The 23,473-nt window shown below is 46.6% G+C and overlaps 1 long non-coding RNA gene across 1 annotated transcript; it reads left to right on the top strand.

Annotated features, from left to right (window-relative positions):
* Positions 1-12,354: 12,354 nt before the first annotated feature.
* On the top strand, positions 12,355-14,783 carry LOC135399426 (uncharacterized). The gene is made up of 4 exons (XR_010424252.1): positions 12,355-12,681; positions 12,801-12,881; positions 14,537-14,649; positions 14,727-14,783. It is a non-coding gene; the product is annotated as an uncharacterized LOC135399426 (long non-coding RNA).
* Positions 14,784-23,473: the final 8,690 nt, after the last annotated feature.

Below are 23,473 nucleotides of genomic sequence, written 5' to 3'. Positions count from 1 at the left end.
GGACCGAAAAGTGAAAAATAACCCCCATATTTTTGCCCACTGTCGTGCACAACGTCATTGTTTGATAAGACACAGAAAGCATTACTTCTCAATTCGGGATATTTTTCACGTATAAATATTTTGAACATTGTAGGAACATGGACGGTGCTGCCAACAAACGGCGAAAAAGAGAAACTTGGGTTTCGACGGTTTCCGGTCCAGGGCTCCCAGGGATTGGTCAATCCGTACCACGCGGGAGCTAATTTTATAGAGAACAAAGTTGACGCACAGTATCTTACAGCTAAACGACATTTTAAAAATGACGCTCACTTCCATAGTTTCTACGTTAATAAAGCATTCAGCTATTTCGCCGCTACGGGCTACGATCCACCGCGCCATCTGCAAGGGCGTCTGTGTTATCGCGTTTATTGTTTACGTCGTGGGTGATCATGTTGGTCGCGCGAAATAGTAAGTGGGAGTAGATGACATGTTCGTGGCTGCTGTGTCACGTGTAAGGTGCCGACAGGTGAATAAAGAGGAAGAGGAATGGGGCACGAGCCTCATTCTAGGGTTTTAAGAAGAGATAGGACTGTGAAGTCTTACATTGGCGCAGCCGACAACCGAATGTGGGTTGAATTCCTCCTAGAAGCCACGCCCGAAGGGCCGAAGGTGCGACACTGTGACGTCGGAGCAGAGTTGTACGTAACGCGTTACTAGTAATTGCGTTACTAGTAATCAATTACTTTTTCAGTAATTTTTTAACGTAATCAAATTATTTTCTGAGCAAGTAATTTTCCAAGTAATCTGATTACAATTCTCTGTAATCAATTACGAAGTAATTGATTACTTAGTAATTACTAAGTAATTGATTACTTTTTTAACCTTCTGTCAACAATGGAAATCCTTTTCAGCAACCCAATCTGTTCTACTGTTCCACCACGTGTTCGACTGAGGCAATGACGCAGAGGTCACTGTGACGTCACTGAGGTCACTGTCACTGTGTGGTCACTGACTGTGACGGCCGTCTCTAGTCCACATGTGTTCCATGCACACCACAGTAATATGATAATCCCTTACAACCGCGACCTACTGCAGCAACAGTAAACTAGGTGACAGTGTTTATAAATTGTGCGGGCTGAACATAACAATAGTAACAAAACGAAGCGGATGTTTCGATGTTGTTTTAAATGTGTATATAAATCTGTAACAAACACGTGTATGTGTTTTGTATGTTGCTTTCAAATGTATTTGTGAATTTCACTTATCACGTATGTTGGTGTCTCATATTAGAGTTTGCAACAAGAGCTGCATGGTTGCATTCACTGCAGGCTTGTTGGCTTTGCTATGGCCCAGAATTTAAAAGTAACGGGAAAAGTAACGCGTTACATTTTTAATCGGTAACGTATTACATTTTTGATGAAGTAATTTGTAACGGTAAAGAATTACTTTTTGCGCAGTAGTAACAGTAATTGTAATCAATTACTTTTTTCGAGTAACGTGTGTCACAGTACGACAAATATATGCATTTAATTTACTGTATATCAAATGGAAAGTGGTTCTCAATTTATATTGTTTTTAACATTTGTCATGTAAGCCTCGTGGCAGACCACGTGGAATGGAAATGTCCATCTTGGATTTGGTTGCCCGAGTAGCCGTTCGACCGTGGGAAGGCAGGTGTTGCCGTATTGTGTAAAAGAGCTGGTGAATTTCCTTTCCGGGAATTTGACGCAAGCAGCGACCCATTTTTGACCAGGGAAAGTGGGCCACGTCTTGCGGGCATTGTAGGAAGCCCCGTGACCCGAGGGGTTAAAAGAGGGAACCGAAGGGAAATAAGGTCTCTCGTCCTGTGGTCAGCGTCGGAAGAAAGTGAAAGTTGTGTCGGAAGCGGTAGCGGCGGCTTTCCCGCCCAAGGGAAGGTTCAAGGAGCGTAGGTCGGGTTGTTCTTCGTGAACGTAAGTGTTTTTCCCAAGTGTGGGATCAACAAGTTAGTGCAAGTACTGCAAGTGAGGTTGAATTGAGTCAACAAGTGTTGTGTGTGGTGAAGTGTGACTACTTCAAAGGAAATCGCCGAGGACTCCTGCCGGACGAGGACTGTGATTGGCCACCTCCGAGGACTTCCCGCCGCTGCGAGCTAAGTTTCTATTGTTTGAAGGATTTTATTGTTTTGCATTAAGGGTCGTGTTGTGACAGTAGCCCATACGTGACAGAGTTCAGAGAATATTGTATTCTTTTTTTTTTTTCCTCTCTCTATTGTCGCCGTGCAATATGTTTCGGATATGTTTTAGGTATTGAGGGAAAAGTGTTGCCGCCTGTGATATATGTAGTTCGTATTGTGCATTTCCGATTTGTCTTGTAAGAGTAAACTTTTGATTTCTTGTTTGTTGAAACAAGTGTTCTCTCGTTCACCTTTTCGTCAACCGCCACCCTTCGTGCTATTCGCTGAGTGCGAATCTTCATATTGCTCATGGATCCGGGGTGCTGCGCACCAGAACCCGGGAGCCCGTGACAATTTCTGGCGTCCGCGACAGGACTCCGCAATAGCCGAGGAGAAACAGTTACGTAGGTGAACGAGTAGACGAGTTTCGGAGAAGTGTGCGAGACACGAGATGGAATTGCAAGATCTGGTAGCTATTGGCAAGGAATTGGGCCTTCAGGGCGCGGTGTTGAAGGAGTGGATTGAAAAAGAGCAGAGAGAGAGAAGGGCTCAAGAGCGGGAAATCTTGAAGGAACAATTGCGTGCACAGGAGTTAGAACAAGTCCGAGAAAAGGAAGCGGCTCAGGCTAGGGCTGAAGATGCTAGGGCTAAGGCTGAAGATGCTAGGGCTAGGGCCGAAGAGGAGCAACGCACTTTAGAGCTCAAGATAAAGTTGCAAGAATTGCAGAACCAGGGAGCTGTGGGGGCTACGCCAAATGCTGCGCGAGAAGTCACTAGTAGCACGCTGCCCGTAACGCCGCATCGGTGGCTCTCTCCGTTCGACGAGAAACGAGACGATCTGGATGCGTACCTGCTACGTTTCGAACGGCTTGCAACGGGACAACGCTGGCCCAAGGAGCAGTGGGCGACGGCGCTCAGCGTATGTCTTAGCGGCGACGCGCTAGGAGTCTTTGCAAGGCTGACTCCCGACGACTCTGCGGACTATGACAAGGTTAAAAAGGCGCTCCTTCAAAGATTCAGGCTGACTGCGGAAGGGTTCCGCGAGAAGTTCAGGAACGGAAAGCCGGCAGAGGGAGAAACCGGGACGCAGTTTGCGGCGCGACTCAGTAGCCTTTTCGATCGTTGGGTGGACCTGTCAGAGACGAAAAAGGACTACGACTGTCTGCGCGATTTGTTGCTAACAGAACAATTCATTAAGGGATGCCAACCCAAGCTGGCGATGTTCCTAAGGGAGCGAAAAACGGGGTCGTTGTCGGATTTGGCAGCTCTAGCGGACAGATTCCTAGAAGCTCAATGCCAGAGCAACCTGGGCAAAGGGAAGAGCGAGGAAACAGAAGCTGTCGAAGACCAGCGGCGTGCGCCAACCAAGAAGTACCCCCGCGAGCGAGAAGAAACACGGAACCAGAAGAGATGTTTCCTTTGTGCCAGGGTGGGACACATCGCGTCTGAATGCAGATCTCGCCAGGTGAAGCAGCATGGGGTGACATGTTATACCTGCGGGAAGATGGGACACACGGCCAGGTATTGCTCAGAGAAGACGCCGACCAAGCCTCAAGCATCGTGTATCGTTGCTCCGAGGTCAGAAGAAACCAGTTCCACGGAGGGATGCATCACCGATGGGTACGTGGAGCTCAAAAATGGACTAAAGGTGCCAGTAGTAAATGCCTTCGTGTCACCGAAGACGCTGTTTAGAGTAGACGGTATGCCAGTAGTCATGGGGAAACTGGGAAGCCACCGTGTTACAGTCCTGCGTGATACAGGCAGCAACACTGTCATCATAAGGAAGATGCTAGTCCGAGAAGAGGACATGACCGGGGAAACGAGCCCTGTCTATCTGGTGGACGGCACCGTAAGGAACCTACCCGAAGCAAGGATAACTGTGAAGACGCCATTCTACACAGGGGTCCTGACAGCCAAATGCATGGACAACCCCCTGTATGATCTAATCTTGGGGAACGTTCCTGGAGCACGAGAGCCGAGTGATCCGGATCCCAACTGGGAAGAAGACTGTGCAGCCGACCAGGAAAGCTCGGAAGGAGACGTCGCCAACGAGAAGGAAAGCAACGGGAGTCTGAATGCTGCAGTAGAGACGAGGCGACAAGCGAAGCAGAAGACACAAGAGAAGAGAGAAAGGGCGCCGCTTCGAGTTCCTGAGATAGTGGGATGGCCATCTGAGCCGAGAGAAATTGGAAAAGAGCAACAAGATGATGACACTTTGACATGTTGCTTCGACAAAATGGGCCAAGTATTGCAATGTCGTAACGAAAACCGCTCGTACGAGTTCGTCGTGAAGAAGGGAATCCTATACCGAATCTACAGGATGGGAGCCGGAGGAGAATGGCAGCAGGTGGTTGTGCCGAAGAAGTTCCGGCAAGCGGTTATGAAACTAGCACATGACGGGATCATGTCGGGCCACCAGGGGGTACAGAAGACGACTGACCGAATCCTAGCTGACTTCTTTTGGCCCGGCATCCAAGCTGACGTGAAACGTTTTGTCAAGTCGTGTGACCAGTGCCAGAGGACGACGCCACGTGGAAAAGTTGCCAAGGTGCCGCTGGGGAAAATGCCAACGATTGAGACGCCCTTTCAGCGCGTTGCTGTTGATATCGTCGGACCCATCGCGCCGGCAACAGCGAAGGGTAATCAATACATTCTCACGATGGTAGACTATGCTACGCGCTACCCGGATGCCGTAGCATTACCAAGCATCACGACGGAACGAGTGGCAGAAGGGCTCGTGGAGATGTTCACAAGGACAGGAATACCCCGAGAGATTCTAAGCGACCGTGGGCCCGCTTTTGTTTCCGAAGCAATGCATGAAGTAAGCCGTTTGTTGTCCCTCAAGCAGCTACACAGCTCACCGTACCACCCAATGGGAAATGGGTTGGTGGAAAAGTTCAACGGCACAATCAAGACAATGTTGAAGCGAATGTGTGAGGAGAGACCGAAGGACTGGGACCGATACCTTTCACCGTTGCTTTTCGCGTATCGCGAGGTACCCCAGGCGAGTCTCGGCTTCTCGCCATTCGAGCTACTGTATGGCCGCCACGTGAGAGGCCCATTGTCCGTGCTGCGTGAGTGGTGGACAAACGCAGATCTCGAAAATGAGGTGAAAACGACATATGAGCACGTGTTCGAGTTGCGCAACAAGCTCGAGGAGACCTGCAAGATGGCGCATGAGGAACTCGAACGAGCAGGAGCGAAGTATCGCCAACAGTATAACAAGAAGGCCCTCCAGCGACGACTCGACGTAGGGGAGAGGGTGTTAATCCTCCTACCGATAGACCGAAACAAACTTCTCATGCATTGGAAGGGGCCTTTCCCCATTGTTGCGAAGAAGGGGGAAATGGACTATGCTGTAGATCTGGGTCACGGAACGAAGGTGTTCCACGCGAACCTTCTCAAGAAATATGAGGAAAGGGAGGTTGAAGAGACTCAACCGGGACAGACAAAGGCATGCGGCGTCGTCACCATAGACGAAAACGAAAGAGAAGACACCGTCCCCCTGCTCAACTTTGAGCAGAAAGAAGACTACACAGACGTTGTTTTGGCGGACAGGTTGAATGACCAACAACGCGGGGAAGTGAGCCAGTTGGTGCGCCAATACCATATGATCATGTCGGATGTGCCAGGGCGTACCGAGATGGAAAAGTGCCGACTAGAGATGACCACGCTGAAGCACGTGCACACGAAGCAATACCCCCTGCCATTTGCTGTGCGAAACTCAACGGAAGAAGAGGTCCAGAAGATGCTCAAAATGGGCATAGTTGAAAAATCGAACTCCCCGTACAATTCACCTGTGCTCGTGGTACGCAAGGCGGACAATACGCACAGGTTATGTATTGACTTCAGGAAGCTGAACGACGTGCTGAGGGCGGACGCAGAGCCGATTCCGAGGGCCGACCATATATTTGCCGACATCGGGAAGAAGCGGTTCTTCACGAAGCTAGACTTCACAAAAGGGTACTGGCAGATACCTTTAGACGAGGAATCAAAGGCGAAGACCGCCTTCTCGACGGAATCCGGCCTATACCATTTCCGGTATATGCCGTTTGGAATACAAACTGCTCCCGCCGTCTTCACGAGGTTAATGCGCAAGCTCTTTGATGACCTGCCGGACGTCCGCTACTACTACGACGATGTCTTGATTGCGAGCGACACCTGGAGCGAGCACTTGGCCACACTGGAAAATGTGTTTCAGAGAGTCCGAGATGCAGGTCTCACTGTACGCCCCACCAAATGCGAAGTAGGGCACGAAGAGGTAGACTTCCTGGGACATCAAGTGGGGAAAGGAAGAGTAGCTCCACTCACGAAGCTGATAGACAAGATTCAAGATGCAGAGCGCACGAAAACAAAGAAGCAGGTTAGGTCCTTCCTCGGCCTAACCGGGTACTACAGGGACTTCATACCGCAGTATGCAGAAGTGGCGGCCCCGCTGACAAGCCTCACAAAGAAAGGAGGGAGCAACAACGTTGTGTGGGAAGATGCCCATGAGAAGGCATTCAGGGAGTTGAAGCGTCTGTTGACAGAGGCACCCATCTTGCGGCTACCTGACCTGACGAAGGAGTTTGTGCTGAGGACAGACGCCTCAGAGAAAAGCATCGGCGCTATACTCCTCCAAGAGCACGAGGGTGTGTTGCACCCTGTATCATATGCAAGTAGAAAGTTGCTGGCAAGAGAGGCTGCGTACGCTACCATTGAGCGAGAGGGTCTTGCCCTTGTCTGGGGAATACATCGATACCACACCTACCTGTATGGGAAGCCCTTCGTTCTACAGACGGATCACCAACCTCTCCTCCACATCAATCGCACCCGACACGCTAATGCACGTGTCATGCGTTGGAGCCTCCAACTCCAGGAGTACGACTTCCGCGTGGAGTACGTGAAGGGAAGAGATAACGTTGGAGCGGACTACTTAAGCCGAATGTGAACTGTCCAAGTATTTTTTTTCTTACCTGCATTGACAAGCATGCAGTTTATGCTTTTCTTTTCCTTGTTGCGTGTACGTGTATAAACTGTCCTGTACATATGTCATAGCGCAACGGGAGTGATGTGTGACACAATAAGGAACCAATTGCAGTTTTCCTCTGTTTTTTTTTAAGTACTTTGCTATGGAATGTCCGAATTGTACGTTGACGTTTATGTTTGAATATTTGTTTGCACATGTGCGTGTTCTGAATATTATTGTATAATATTCTTAAGTAGGGGGTCGTGTCACAGTACGACAAATATATGCATTTAATTTACTGTATATCAAATGGAAAGTGGTTCTCAATTTATATTGTTTTTAACATTTGTCATGTAAGCCTCGTGGCAGACCACGTGGAATGGAAATGTCCATCTTGGATTTGGTTGCCCGAGTAGCCGTTCGACCGTGGGAAGGCAGGTGTTGCCGTATTGTGTAAAAGAGCTGGTGAATTTCCTTTCCGGGAATTTGACGCAAGCAGCGACCCATTTTTGACCAGGGAAAGTGGGCCACGTCTTGCGGGCATTGTAGGAAGCCCCGTGACCCGAGGGGTTAAAAGAGGGAACCGAAGGGAAATAAGGTCTCTCGTCCTGTGGTCAGCGTCGGAAGAAAGTGAAAGTTGTGTCGGAAGCGGTAGCGGCGGCTTTCCCGCCCAAGGGAAGGTTCAAGGAGCGTAGGTCGGGTTGTTCTTCGTGAACGTAAGTGTTTTTCCCAAGTGTGGGATCAACAAGTTAGTGCAAGTACTGCAAGTGAGGTTGAATTGAGTCAACAAGTGTTGTGTGTGGTGAAGTGTGACTACTTCAAAGGAAATCGCCGAGGACTCCTTCCGGACGAGGACTGTGATTGGCCACCTCCGAGGACTTCCCGCCGCAGCGAGCTAAGTTTCTATTGTTTGAAGGATTTTATTGTTTTGCATTAAGGGTCGTGTTGTGACAGTAGCCCATACGTGACAGAGTTCAGAGAATATTGTATTCTTTTTTTTTTCCCTCTCTCTATTGTCGCCGTGCAATATGTTTCGGATATGTTTTAGGTATTGAGGGAAAAGTGTTGCCGCCTGTGATATATGTAGTTCGTATTGTGCATTTCCGATTTGTCTTGTAAGAGTAAACTTTTGATTTCTTGTTTGTTGAAACAAGTGTTCTCTCGTTCACCTTTTCGTCAACCGCCACCCTTCGTGCTATTCGCTGAGTCCGAATCTTCATATTGCTCATGGATCCGGGGTGCTGCGCACCAGAACCCGGGAGCCCGTGACAACGTGTACAACTCTGCGTCGGAGAGGACAGCTTCAACCTGGATTCTCACCCCGACCACCAAGCCCTCCTTCAGTATGTGGCTTCAAAGGCAAACCTCGACATTTCTTCACCTGCTACTCAGGGCACTTTTAAAGTCAATATGAAGCTCGATGACTTTGATCGGCTAGTCCGGTTTCATCGGCACTCACAGACGCGACAGACGGCTTCGCAGGCTAGTGGAGACACGGCAACGTTGTTATCCACGTTTCAGCACCAACAGAATCAGTTAGCTGAACAACAGCGAGTCCTTGTTGACCTAATTCGCACCATGTCTGTCCGGGAGGATTCATCTCCCCCATCAGCCTTATTCAAGCCGGAGGAATTTGACGGTAGTAGGGGTGCGGGGTCATGGATGCCTTTGTACGAACACGCGTGCCAGCATAACCATTGGTTAACAGATCGGACAAAAATCGACAATTTACGAACCTTCCTTCTCGGATCGGCCAGGATGTGGTATGACTCTCGCCTACTTGAGCATTACCAGGCAACTTGGGAGTCATGGAAACAAAGCCTCCTTCTCTCATTCGGCGAGGATAAAGTGGCTCAGTGGAATGACGCCATAACCTTCAAGTATGTTACTGGTTCATACACTGACTACTATTTCGAAAAATTAGGCTTACTCCAGCTTGCCGAGCCACAGCTGCCCAGCTCCTCTGTCGTTGCTTTGCTAATACACGGACTACCCATTCATGTTCAGCAAGTCGTAAAGATCCGCGGACCACGAGATCCCGAAGCAGTGTTGCAATGCCTACGCGACGCTGGTGTATGTCGAAGCACACATGAAGTACCAGCCACAACAGTACGTCCAGATGCTGTAGGAAACGCCAGCAACGCAACCTCAAGCCAACGCATTTTTCCGCCTCATGGACCGCACAAGCGGCCAGGCCGTCCAACAAATACACAAACCTCAGCTGTAGCTGAAGACTACACTGACCATGTAGTACAAAAAACGAGTGAAAAAGGGTGCTGGTTTCCACCCAAAGACACAATATGAAGCTGTTTACCTTGTATCCACGAAACTCATTTACATCGATGTACGTGTCAACGACATCCTTGCACGTGCCCTTATAGACAGTGGATCCTCAAACACTTTCGTCAACACTCGCGTTCTGTCTCCAGAGGACGTGTATGAAGGGAGAACTGTATGTGTCAAAGGGTTCGATGGCACTTCTAAGATATTCAGTCGGTGGAGTAAGGTATCCCTGCGGCTTTCCAACGAAACTATCACCACAAACGCTCTGGTCATTTCTGATGTGGACTATGACGTGCTACTCTCACGACCAGATATTAAACGCCTAAAACTCAATATCTATTGGGACGATACAGTCTCTACTGCAGATGACCGTATTCACGCTTCACTACAGATTTCCGCTGCTCCTGCTGCTGTTCCGAGAGACTTTGACGTACACAGCCTCTACCCAGATTTGATACCGGGCACTGGATTCCCTTCACCGACCACGGCGCTGGAGGTTCCGTTTACAATCCGGGACACCACACCTATTCGGCGAAAACCTTATAACTTATCACTTGACAAAAAGAACTGGCTACAGCAAGAACTCCAGGCTATGCTCGACGCAGACATAATTTGTCCATCAACATCATCATTTGCCTCACCCATAACTATTGTCCCCAAAGCCGATGGCCCGTTTCGGTTGTGCACCGACTATAGGCTCTTAAACCGTCAGACCGACTTTTTTCCGTTTCCCATGCCCCATGTGGATGATATTATCAACCAAACAGGTGGGAGCACAACCTTTTCTTGCATCGATCTCTGCAAAGGATTTTGGCAAATCCCTTTAACAGAGGAAACAAAAAAGTACACGGCCTTTGTCACACCGTTTGACTTATACGAGTACAATCGTCTACCATTCGGGTGGAAAAATTCCTCTGCGTGGTTCCAAAAAATGATGACATCTGTACTCCAACCATTTATTGGCAAGTTCGTGCATGTCTACATAGACGATATTCTAGTCTATTCGAGATCAACAGAGGAACATTACCATCATCTCCATATGGTACTACAAGCACTCAGTAATGCCAACCTCCAAATCAACATTAAGAAGAGCGTTTGGTTCAGCTCTAGTGTTGTTTTCCTGGGCAGGCGAATTGACGGCATGACCAAAACAACTAGAGGAATCTGTGGAGAAGATCAAGCACATGACGAAGCCTTACGATGTACACTCCCTGCGTGTGTTCCTTGGACTGGCTGGCCACTTTCGTGCGTTCGTCCAGGATTACGCCGCAAGAACAAGAAGTCTAACGGCTTTACTTCGCAAGGACGTTCGCTTCCACTGGACTACGCAATGCGAAGCTGCTTATCAAGACATTCTTGCAGCAATCACTTCCAACCCCATCTTGACACTACCAGATTTCAAGTTACCATTTGAGCTGCGTACCGATGCCTCCCACTTTGGAACGGGCGCTGTATTATACCAGCGTGACGTGATGAAACCCGCCGCCCAACAAATGACAGCTATAAGGTACTACTCATACACCTTCAACGACACGGAACTCAATTATAGTACAACAGAGAAAGAACTTCTCCCTGTTGTAAAAGCCGTTAGGTACTTCCGTACCTTCCTTGATGGAAGGACGTTCAACTTGTTCACAGATCACCAACCCGTGACACACATCCCCACATCTGCCGACATCAAGGGACGCCTTGCAAGATGGTCCTCAGAGCTCCAGCAATTTGATATGAAGATCCACTACAAGCCAGGAAAGGTCCTCACAGACGCTGATGCTATGTCTCGCCTTGGGCCCGAGCATCTCACCGCCGCAATTTTTTTCCGATTCACCAATATGGGAAGGCACTCAGCCGATAATCCTCAAGGAAGGCAGGTACGAAGTTCCTTCAACCATGATAAACAGAGTTCTCTACCTCTACCATGACAGCCCAGAGTCTGGTGGCCATGACGGCATCTCAACAACTTATCGCAAGATATGTCAACGTTTCACATGGCCACGTATGAAGCAAGACGTCAGAAACTATGTTCGTTCTTGTGACTTGTGTCAAAGAAACAAACTCAAGTTTCGTCAAAGAGCTGATCGCATGACGTTGCCTCACCATTCATCAGTACCATTCGAAGTCATACACCTCGACTTTGCTGAATTACGTAAAAAGTCTGAGGGCATCAGGAAAACCCAATCATTTCTGGTTGCCATCGATGAACACACTCGAGTAATTAACACACGGCCAGGGGGGGAAGATACCATGAGCGTAATTGCCATGCTGGAACGGGATATCTTCACAAGCACTAAGACCATCATCTGTGACAATGGACCTGCGTTCACAAGCAAGCGTCTTGCCACATGGGCCCAAGAACGACATATCCAGTTGAAGTTCACAGCTCCCTACCACCCTGCGGCAAACGGAATGGCTGAGCGTGCTATCCGCGATATCAAGCAGTTTATACACATGTATCCTGATTTTCCCTGTGGTTGGAAACCATGTTTGGAAGCTGCAACGCATCATCGTAATCGTTCCCCCAACCAAGCTATAGGGTGCTCTCCCTACTTTGCTCTACATGGCCGCTCACGTATTCTCCATGCTGATCAGGATTTAGGCATCAGTGATACAATCATTCTAACCGAGAAGCGCAACAACTTGGATCAGATCAACAAGTACAGGCTAACTATGCAGCTACACTTCGACCGTCGTCACAGCAATCGCATCCCGGACATCAAACTCGGCGATCTTATCCTAGTACAGAGGCGCCTACCAAGGATGAGAACTACGCCACAAGGCCCATACACTGTTACCCAAACGGCATCGAAACAAGGCATACTTAAGACCATTGGTTATGTCACTCCTGATGGTCACATGCACATAGCCACAATCTGCAATATATGCAAATATCATCCCAGGAGGGACGAAACCAGCACCCCGTGGCCTATGTAAGGTGCCGACACGTGAATAAAGAGGAAGAGGAATGGGGCACGAGCCTCATTCTAGGGTTTTAAGAAGAGATAGGACTGTGAAGTCTTACATCACGTATTCAGGATAGCTACATATACCTGGTGTAGTTTTGGTGTTCGGGGATGGAAAAATCATGTTCGTTCATCTTCGTTTTCTGCCACAAGAGGAGAGAGCGCGAGAACGAATGTGGTTCGAAACACTCGGCTATTAGATGCAACAGTCGTGGCGTGTGTGCTGAGCTTATTTTGCTGCCGATGACTACGAAGAAGATGCCGTAGACGGCGAATTGCGAAGGCGTCCGAAGCAAACTGCCGTTCAGTAACCAGTGATTTTGCTTCACCGAGGTGGCTAGTTCAACACAACTCTTTAGGTATGTACAGGCGTCACAGATGTATAAATTATAATATAACGATGACGTATTCCATTTAACTTATGTTATTTTACTTGTCCCGCACTCAATATTGTCAACATCAACAAATTTGATTTTAGGGGCCTTCCAGTGGCGCCGGACTGCTACGTGTTGTGTGATCCAGGCACTCAAGTTGACACGACAGAAATAGCTGAAAGCAGGTATGCAAAGTCCAGATACGGAAGCAGTAGATTTGTTAGGTGTTGCAGACTTCGTGACATTTATGGAGTCTTTGCACAGGTGCAGAACATTAGTACGATGTCAACAGTAGGAGAAGAAACCGATGAGAACTGCTAGCTGGTTTGAATGGTAGAAGAATACTTCCTGTGTGAAGAGGTGTAGTTATATGACTAAGGAACGCTAATTAATTTTCTAGTGATGCATCCTCTACGCTTGAATGACCATTGAAACAGTGAAAGTTCATTGTCTTTTAAGCCCTACTACAGGAATTGTTGAGTGTGTGTCACTGCTGCAGTGAACCATCCCTTACAAAAATCAAAAATGAATTTCTACTTTCTATAGGGGTTTTATAGAATGCCTATCTAGCGTATCCAGTGTCTATCTTGTAGATAGAAACTGCATGGTTCTACTGAACTGGTTCTATATAGAGAGCTTAACTAGTGGGCTCTGTATGTTTTCTATAGAAACATATGAATACAGTATGTATATATTCTGTATCCATTATTTATAGAGATAAATCCTCCATGAAACATATATTTTCTCACCATTATGTAGCTAGATACCTGCGCACTATCAGTAACAGGCTCTGCAGCTATCAAATTAATTTATTTTCCGTGGAGACACCTGAATCCAGAATGTATATATTCTGTATCCATTCTGTATAGAGACATATCCCCTATCGAAATGTATTTTCTCACATTACGTAGACTACCAGACTACACGTCCAGTAAGTATGGGGCATCAGTTGCTGCTATAAAGAGGAGCCTCGCCTCTATGCTGCTTGAGCTGAGTGACTCACAACAGTGATTTTGTACATAAAATGCAAATAAATCTGAGTGTGTTTTACCTTACAACCTCGTCACTGTTGCATGTTCCTCAGGGCTATGTAGTCAAACACCAAGCATCACAAATAAAGACAACGTATACGTGCCGTATATACATCGAACAAGAAATGTATAAAATTCGGACAGCTACTCAATACAATCTCTATTCAGTTTCTTTACAGTTCCTAACTGCTTTGTATAGGATTTGTATCCACCCGCCTGTATCCAGATTCTATAGAAACCAGTCACCAATTATCTATAGAAAATATATTTAAGAGTACATAAAAACTGTATAGTATTCCTATAGAAATTCAATCTGCTTTATCTAGGCATTTCTATACAACAACTATAGGATCTAGTTAAACATTTTTCTAAGGGATGCAAGCTTACCACATCATATTGGTCTTAAATTTGTGGAGTTCCCCTATCTCAGGCACAACCGTCATGTTTCTTTATTGCTCTCCCCATCCTATCTTCTCAGAGATTAATGTGGTTCTCCATGCATTGCATGGGCACTGCCTTTTCTACTCATGCTTTCATGTTCTTGTTCTGTTGAATAAATCTTCACTTGAGAGTTTGCAGCCATCACGCTGTCTACTGTGTTTGCCTCTATCTATATTGATGTTCCATAACGGTATAGCACATCAACATGCCAATAACCTACCAACAACAACCAAACAACGTTGCTAGTCCTACCTTTGGATGGAAACTACACGATTTGGTAACATCCACATGTATAAAATTTTAGTCGACGGAGATTGACTGTTTTTGTACATCCTTCAATATAAGTACTTTTCTTTCGTCTCACTTAGCATGCATGAAGAAAAGTTCTCATCCTCATCAAGATGACAGGTCACTGTTGGATCTGCAGCATTATTGTCCCTGCAGTCTTTTCACCAACAGAGAATACAAAAGTGCACAAATGGTAAAATATAACTAGCTTGTTAAATTCAAAAGGGAAAGACAAAACTGTTTATCCTTCTCTGGTTTATTTTGTTGCAGGTGTTACAACTCTATCAAGTACGTCGAAACATCAGAGGGCAGGAAGTCCTACTCTTTTTCCTAAATCTCTGGGCAATAAAAAAGAGAGAGATAGTTTGAGTTGTGACAAAATGTTGCTTCTGCTCTTATATTTCAATTAAACGTTACGATGCATTTGTAGTGTACACTGAAGCCAGTTTCAATTTGCAGGGCTGTCAAAAGTACTTTACAAAAGTACATCTCAATTACAGTAACAGATAACTTATGCTATAAATTATTTAGCCATTTTGGAGTACTATGAACACCAATGGTGCATGGTTAACTTTGAACCGAGATCAAGGGTTAATAATACTTGAAGCCAGCCCTCGGGTCCTCCTTTACAAATGTTAGTTGGTGACGTCATAATGAATCAGTTACTCCGTTTAGCAAAACAGAGTTAAGTGTTAAATCCCAATGTTAGTTCAAGTATTAATTGACATTTGGAAACGTAGTCACTAAGAAGTATACTAAAAGGTTATGATCACAGTTCAGCTGAATGACACTGATGAAAATTACCTTACTTGCTCCTCACATATACAATTGAGATATATGAGTATAACCTACAAATACATCTATGCCCACAGGTTACTTAACCCTCCAGAAACAAACTAGTAATTATAATATGCCGTGACAGCAAAGAAAATGCAAACGAGAAAAACTTGCAGCAAACAAGAAATGAAAATATGCTGACATCAACATTTCTACAAGTCAGCGCACTGATGGGAAAGCATCCCTAATAGCATGCATGACGCAGACCGAGATCCAGTGGAGTACTTTCTATTGTATTTTCTCGGAGCACCCCATATCCATCTTGTGAATGGCCGACAGGTGATATAACGGAATTTCCTGCAGAAATAAGGGTTTTCCGTCCAGTTTGCCATTCAAGTAGCGCGTAAGGACCACACGGCGCTGCCGTGTATGTTGCCATCATCTTCGGTTTCTCGGATATATGTAAAAGACACTTGCAGTACTTCATTGTCAAGGCACAGTATTTCGAACTATTCGTTAATTCTGATGCAATTGTCTGTCTGCTTTTCACACGCACTCTCTACCTCTCGGCAGCAAAAACCGTAGTATCCATCCGTAGTATCCGTCGGTTTGCATTTCACACATGAACACCTGCACGACGAAAAAAACAGCGCTTGTTGCGGCTTACACAAGTGCTTCTCCCTGATACATGGAAATTTTACAAAGCAGTCCATGTTCACGGCACGGTGAGCTACTGCTGAGGACAAATGTGACTTCGATTAATCTCTGGACGAGGAATCTTCTGCTGCGAAGAACACACTTTCCAGCACTCTAACGCACGAACCACAGTTCTGTGTGAGCGGCAGTTCTCGAATGCGGAATTACAACGCACTCATGATCAAGAGGCTCGACATTCTAGACGTAGAAATTTGTCACAAATGCTCACTGCTATTCTCGTTTTCGCCGGATTAGCGCCCGGAAGTGCGCGTATTACATGCGTTCCTCGACAGATGGCGCGGGGTCATGCAATTGCCCGGTTTCTTACTAGGTCCCTGGACATGCAATTATGGAAAATTCGATTACAGAAAAACTACAGCGATTTCAGCGGAGTTCTTCGATATTTGAACTTTTGAAGGTTCACGCTTTTCGCTGAACATAAAGTTTCGATAGGTTTATATTCACTTTTCGGTCCCTTTAAGGAGAGGTCATCTGCATACGTGAACAGAGGAAGGTTCCACGAGGCTGGCAACGGAAACATAACAAGTCGAAGGCAGGTTGCTAAGGTTTCTAGGATAGGACTGAAGACTATCCCTAGTAAAAATTCCATCTGGAAATGCAGTGGGAATTCCAGCTGGATTATTCGACTGGTTCCAGCCTGGAATATAACTGGATCTAGCCTGGAAACAGGATGGTTCCAGCCTCGAATTTAACTGGATCTAGCCTGGAAATGGGCTTGTCCCAGAAACAGCCTGCATCCAGCCGGATAAAGAATGGTCTAGAACGAGTTCCACAGTGGACACAGGCTGGAACAAGGCTGGATATGCAGCAGGTCTCCAGCTGGAATATGTGTCCATCGTGTCCCGATGTAGGAGTGCTTGGACTTCAGCCTACCTTCTGGTGGAACCCGTGTTTCAAGACAGGAGGTTCCGCTCAAATAGAAGCAACTTATAGAAGATAAATTGTTGCACAAAGCAGAAACTGGAAACACGCTAACAAATGAACAAAGTGACAATCAGCAATAAATTCAAATATTTTAAATAAGAATAACGAACACCCCATTATACGTATGATAACAAATATACTACAAATAGTGGCAACAGTGGCAACACTATAAGACGACAATGTGATATCACACAATTTGATGCAAAGCTTGATACATGCATGTGCAGTCACTTCCCAGCAAACCACGAACGTCTAATGGACATCTAGAGGATGGTACACCGTGGATATCTTGGATATCTAGTAGACATCCGGATATGTCCAGCTAACGTGGAATGGATGTACTATGGACCGTCAGAAGCTCATCCATAACTGTATACATGGATATCTTCTGGATGTAACAGCTAGAGATTTGCACATCGAATGGACGTGCTTGTGAGGCATTGCGACGTCTAATATACGTCCTATCGATGTTCCTACTGGATTAACGACAATATATAGACCAGATTGCAAATCTACTTTTTCTGCTATTTTGTGCGGGTGAACAGCGCAAATGACGTAGCCGTGGCCGTACCCCACCCGACACGGCTTGGGCATTTCTCAGTCGCCTCTATTGGCGTACTGGATGGAACATATACTAAAATACCAATAGTTGCGGGATGTTTGTTAAGTATAGTGGGGCCGAAAACGTTAGTAACGATGACGAGGATGTGATTCTGCAATTAATTCGTACGTCTGCAATGAGTCAAACTGCCCGCTAACATTTCTGATATTCCTTGCTAACAAATATTGTGTTTGGAATTCAGGCTATTGTCTATGATGAGGTTACCTGCTGAGTGGAGCTGTCAAACTGACAGGTTTCTTGTGTTGGTGGAAGAGTGCTACGTAGATACTTTGCAGAGAGCAGGACGCGAACAAATGAAAAAAAAAACTTGCTTTTACTTGTTCTCCAATTTCTCACGTTCTCGCAAGATAGATTCGCTTTCTTCTAGCGCTGTACGAAAAAATTACTATTGAATTGATAATCGAAACAACGTTTCGTAAACGTACGTCTATACTATCGTATGTTAATCCGGTAGGAACATCGACTGGACGTATATTAGACGTCGCAATGCCTCACAAGCACGTCCACCGGATGTGACAAATGTCCCGCTGTTACATCCAGAGGATATCCATTTATACAGTTATGGATGAGCTTCCGACGATCCATAGTACATCCATTCCACGTTAGCTGGACATATCCGGATGTCTACTAGACATCCCAAATGTCTTAGACGTTTGGATCTTTCTGGTATGTCTAACAGACGTTTGTGGTTTACTGGGTTGTCAGGCGCTCGTTCTCATTTAGCTGACCGACAAAGTAAATCTGTGCCGTGCAAGAGGGACAATGACACATCATGATGGCAGTTCCGGTAACTATAGATAAGTATCGGGTCACAACTGTACCTGTTGGTTCAGATTTAGGACTTGAGGATCAACCGTACTACACACGCCGCTTACCCTTTGTCGTAATAGAGCTCGTGCACGGGTTCAGGAACAAGATGCATAACAGATCACACGACTATACAAATGTAAAGACGTTCACATTTTTGTTCGGTCGGCGAAGGTGAAATTTAGGAGGGAACACCTAAATTACTAGGGTGTACCTTAGGCGCCAACACGACAACCGACGTTTCCCAGTTCAAAGCAGATTCTGAGTTGATACCGATGGCGGGTAGTCGCATTTTACGATGAGAGCATTATGGCTATAATTTCTGTTTGACAGGCCGGGAAGCTCACGTCTCGTCTCCCTTAGAAGTCGGCCCAGGACGCACATTCCCCCAGGGCGTAAGTCGTGACTTTGCCCACCTACGTGAGGCCGACAACGGCAAGCCCTTTCACCATCACCACCATCACCACCCCGCAGCGTGAAGCCAATCAACAGTATTTTTTTTTTGCAATCTAGTCATGTACGTGGTGTTCTGTGCATGACCTTGCCCACTTTTGGATATTTATTTATGTGTTATTTTATTTATTTATTTTTATTACTATTTTATTTATTTATTTTATTATATTTGGGTATAAATAAAGCATTTGCACACATTTGTGAAATCAATTTCGGCTTTTTCTTTGCTTATATAAGCCAACATTATATTCACAGCATTCACAGCCAAGAATCTGCCACAGCACAGCGTACTCGCTGGAACATCCCATTTCCAGCTTATCTCCAGCAGGGAACCATCCTGGTTTCCGAATGGAAGTTGGATGGTCTCAGAATGGAAATTCAAACAGCACTGGACCCAGCATGGAAACAGCCTTGGCCAGCCTAGCCAGCCAGCCGGGAATGGCTTTTCCAGGCTGGTTCCACAGTGGATCCAGGCTGTTATTTTTTATTTTTTTTACTAGGGATAGCGTACAACGCCGGGGACAAAGGACAGCCTTGCCGCACAGCGGTCTTGATGGGGAACCTATCGGAAACGCACCCGTTTACGCCGACAACGGGAGAGGAATCTTTGTATACGGCCTTAATCCAGCGCACCAGAGGGAAGCTAGCCACCTCCAGCACACGGAACATATACCCACGATGCACCCTGTCAAACACCTTATTCTGGTCAAAAGGCACCAGTACCGGGGGTCGCTGACGGCTGTGCGCCCAGTAAATGGCGTCAAGCAGGGCCTGTGTGTGCAAGTTGATTGACCGTCCAGGAACAGCACAGACCTGACAGGAGGGAACTACAAGAACGCAGAATTGCGGTCGAAACTATCTTGTAGTCCGTATTAAGTTGGAAAACGGGCCGGTACATATTCGGGTCCCGCTTCCTAGACGAGTCTTTGTATAGTAGCGTTACTACACCCTCTCGCATGGACGGGCAGAGGAGGCCGTCGCCAAGCAGCCATTGAATAACGCTGAAAGCGGAGAGCGTACGCCAGAAGCACTTATAGAGTTCTGCAGGGAGACCTTCGGAGCCGGGAGACCTTCCACACTCTAAGAAAAAAAAAGGTGTAATTTTCTACCTTTTGGGATAGAAGTGTGTTGTTACACATTCTCAACCCTTTTGGGGTAGAAAGTGAGGGGTAGAGACATTTCTACCCCTTCATTTCTACCACACTGGTAGAACAGTTCTACCCCTGAGTGTGAAGAGAATTCTACCCTGTTAGTGGCAAAATTCTGCCCCTACATGGTTAACTGTTATTCCTCTGGGGGTCTATCTTTTCTATCCATGTGGAAGACACCTCTACCCCAAGGATGACAAATATATCCCCATCTTGACGCTAAATATTCTACCATTCCCGGAAGGCAGTTCTACCGTGAGTATAACTGTTCTCCCTTATTGGAAGATAAGTTTTACCGGAAATGGTAAGCATCTCTACTATTATTGGCGCTGTGCCTACCGGTGGCATATCTCTACCCGTAATGACGGAGCACTTAGACCTTGTAGGGAACTATTTACTCCGCCTTTCAGGAAGGACTTCTGCCCTTTTGAGAAAAACTTGAAGTATAGTATTTGTGTGGATGAGATAAAATATATAGACAACAGTTACTGGCCACAGCATTTTATTACCACGTCACAATTGGAATTGTGCACTTGCGCTTACCAATGCGAATAGTACATCTATATTGAAGAAGCCTGAGCACGAAGACACGAAAGAAAACACGACACAACACAGACGACTTCATTGCTGCATCTATCAGACTGCACAGCACTTGCACGGACTGTCTCGCACATAAATTCCACATCGATTCACCATATCAAGGGCATCGGGATGACTTCTGAGGGCTTGACGTTTCATACTACTGTGTCACTCTAAATACACACGAATATCCGCTCGGTGTGTAATATCTGCCCGGAGGAACACGTGGCAGGATAGATGAATTCAACTGAAATGTAAATGGCATTAATAGAGCATTTAAGATAAGCGATAAATAATAACAACGGTACATGTTTCACTCCTCAGAAACATGTTGTGATTCCCTCAGAAATGAGCATACAGAAAAAAGAAGGCTATCAGTGCACACACAAGGCTGGCTGTGCACACAAGCCAAATAAATAAATAACACAGAGAACATCCAAAAACCAAGACTCCAGCGATGAGTACCTTCTCCCATCAAACAGTGGCTCACCGTATGTTATATGCCCCTATTCTTCATTTTCGAAGTGGATCCTGTAATCACATCCGGCGGGCGCTGATAAGGTGCCGTGCAAAAGTTGTCATGGTGACCTGCGTGTATTACACAAACGCATTTGGTGTTATTGCAGTTTCATACGATGCTGAAAAAGTGTCAGACAACATGACGATCAAGCCGAACACGCACTGCGCAAAACACATCTGATCACTGCATATAAGACGCTCGAGAAGGAAAATGTTGAATATCAAAATTACTCACCGGATTCTGTCCTCCATCTTGCTTATGTTCATATTATTGCAGCTGAACCGACAACGCCCTCCACCACGGAGATGCGAATTACCGACTCAGTATAGCCATTAGGCCGCACGCATGGCCTTCGGTGCAGCAATATCCACGTGCAAACCCACAGTCTGTAACTTTCAGCTTTCGTCTTTATGCTGAGCCCTTTTACGCAATCAGCGATTCCGCGCAAGCGGAGACACTCTGTGTTTGGTCGCTCTAGCTAATCTCTTGAACAGTGACATCGAAGGTGGACCAAACGCCTTGGTGCGCAGGATTAGTAAACCTCAACTGCTATCGTCACCTCAGTGACTCCATTTACACTTCCATTAGTGACCCTGCTATGAAACACACAAAAAGAAAAGAAATATTTACTTGAACCTTAGTAGTGATAAAATTGCCACAGTGGTTCTACTGTTAGGGATACAGAGTTGAGTAAAAGGGCAGAAACAGCACTACTTCAACCTGCTGTCGGTAGAGGGAAGATAGGTCGGGGAGAACTGATGCGCTTCTACCCCTTTTCAACCCTTTTTTCTTAGAGTGCAGTTCGCAGGCCTTAACGGCGGCCCATATACTCGTCCAGAGTAAACGGGTCTGCGCTCAGGACGAAGTGCTTGTGAGTCGGCAGAAAGTTTTGCTTTGCGGCATCAGCAGGCACGACTGCGCCGTACAAGGCGGCGAAGTGGTCACGAAAAATTGACCGAACGCCTTCAGGACTAGCCTGAACGGACCCGCCAGAGGTCACCAGCTCCGCAGCAGCATTTGGAGGGCGACGAAAAAAGCGGCCAAGAAGAAGGCGTGAACAGCAGGACCCCTGCGACCACCGCTCAGCTGCCTGCAACGCCGCAAAATGTTCCCAGGCACGCATCTTTAGGGAGGCAAGATGTCTAAGAACGTCCTGGATAGCATCGTCGTTGCTAGTGTTGCTACATACTCGGCGCTTGAAAGGATTCCTCGCGTGTGTTTGGCGCCGCTGTCGCAGCCGATACCGAAATGTACGGTGCCCCGCCGCCGACAGAATAGCCCTCGGAGCACACCTCTAACTAGGAATAGTGTTGGCATCAGCGCCGCCGCTGCTGCACAACAGCGTCATATGACAGAAGAAGCCAGAAGCGTCAAGAAGCCAGAGCAAAGGGCAACATTGTTGAGCAAAACGAGCATTGTTGAAGCATCACTGCAGGTCAGCTCCAGTAATCGGTCAGCCCACTCGGCTGCAAGAGCTACTGTAGGGAACTATGCCTCGGCAGCATATGCGGATGGATGAGGATGAAAACAGGAGAGCTCGTAGGCGCCCTCCAACTTCGACTCCCTGCACTCTAAAAGCAGAACTTCACCGCATAGCAGGCCGTGCGCCAACCATGGCAACGAATGATAGGGTTATCTCAATCTGTGTGTCTCAGATATGCGCCTCTTCCCTGTTTTGAACAAATCAGGACACAGAATGATATTATTCGAAATGATGGTTGGCTAGGAGAGTGCTGTGCGGAGCAGTTCATTTCCAATAGTGCATTATTCTGTGCAATGGGAACGTCTCGCTACACTGTTAAAACAGAACTTCACCACACCGCACGCTCCTAGCCAACCATCATTCCGTATAATGTCATTCAGAGGGGAGGTGCATATCAGGTTTGTTCACAACAGAGGGGAGGTGCATATCTGGGACAAGATAATCTGTCCCAGATAGGCGCCTCCTCCAATTTTCAACAAACCAATACATATATGATATCATTCGGAATGATGGTTGGCTATGAGCGCGCTATGAGGTGAAGTTCTGTTTTAACAGTGTATGACTTCATGAAGGAAAGGTGATCTATATATTGTTCCTTCGCGAACTGCCTGCTTGCCGAAAGCTTGATCGCTTACCCGCAACGATGTAAAGGAATCATAACCCAGAATAGCGGCCTGAGCAGTTACGACGGAGAGCTCAGCGTTGCACTTCCGCGTAGAGTTATTGACGGCATGCGTGGTAATCTCGTCGCATAAAATACTTGTAGCCTTCTGAAATCGTCGAAGTTACAAGTCACTTCTAGTGCTCGCGAAACCTTGTACCGGAAATAGTCACTCTTGAAGTGGTCCTGGACAGTGACGACGATCTGGTGACGAAGGAATTGCGTGAGACGGGAGAAGATCCAGCTGTGCTGTGATGCATATTTGGGAGTCATTAAGATACCGCGGCTGTCGTGGCCGAAATGTTTATTCATGTAGTCGATGGACC

The sequence above is a fragment of the Ornithodoros turicata genome, chromosome 7, assembly GCF_037126465.1.
Source record: "Ornithodoros turicata isolate Travis chromosome 7, ASM3712646v1, whole genome shotgun sequence".
Taxonomy (NCBI): Eukaryota; Metazoa; Arthropoda; class Arachnida; order Ixodida; family Argasidae; genus Ornithodoros; species Ornithodoros turicata.
Note: the sequence above shows the minus strand (reverse complement) of the source record. Positions and strands in the feature narration are given on the sequence as shown.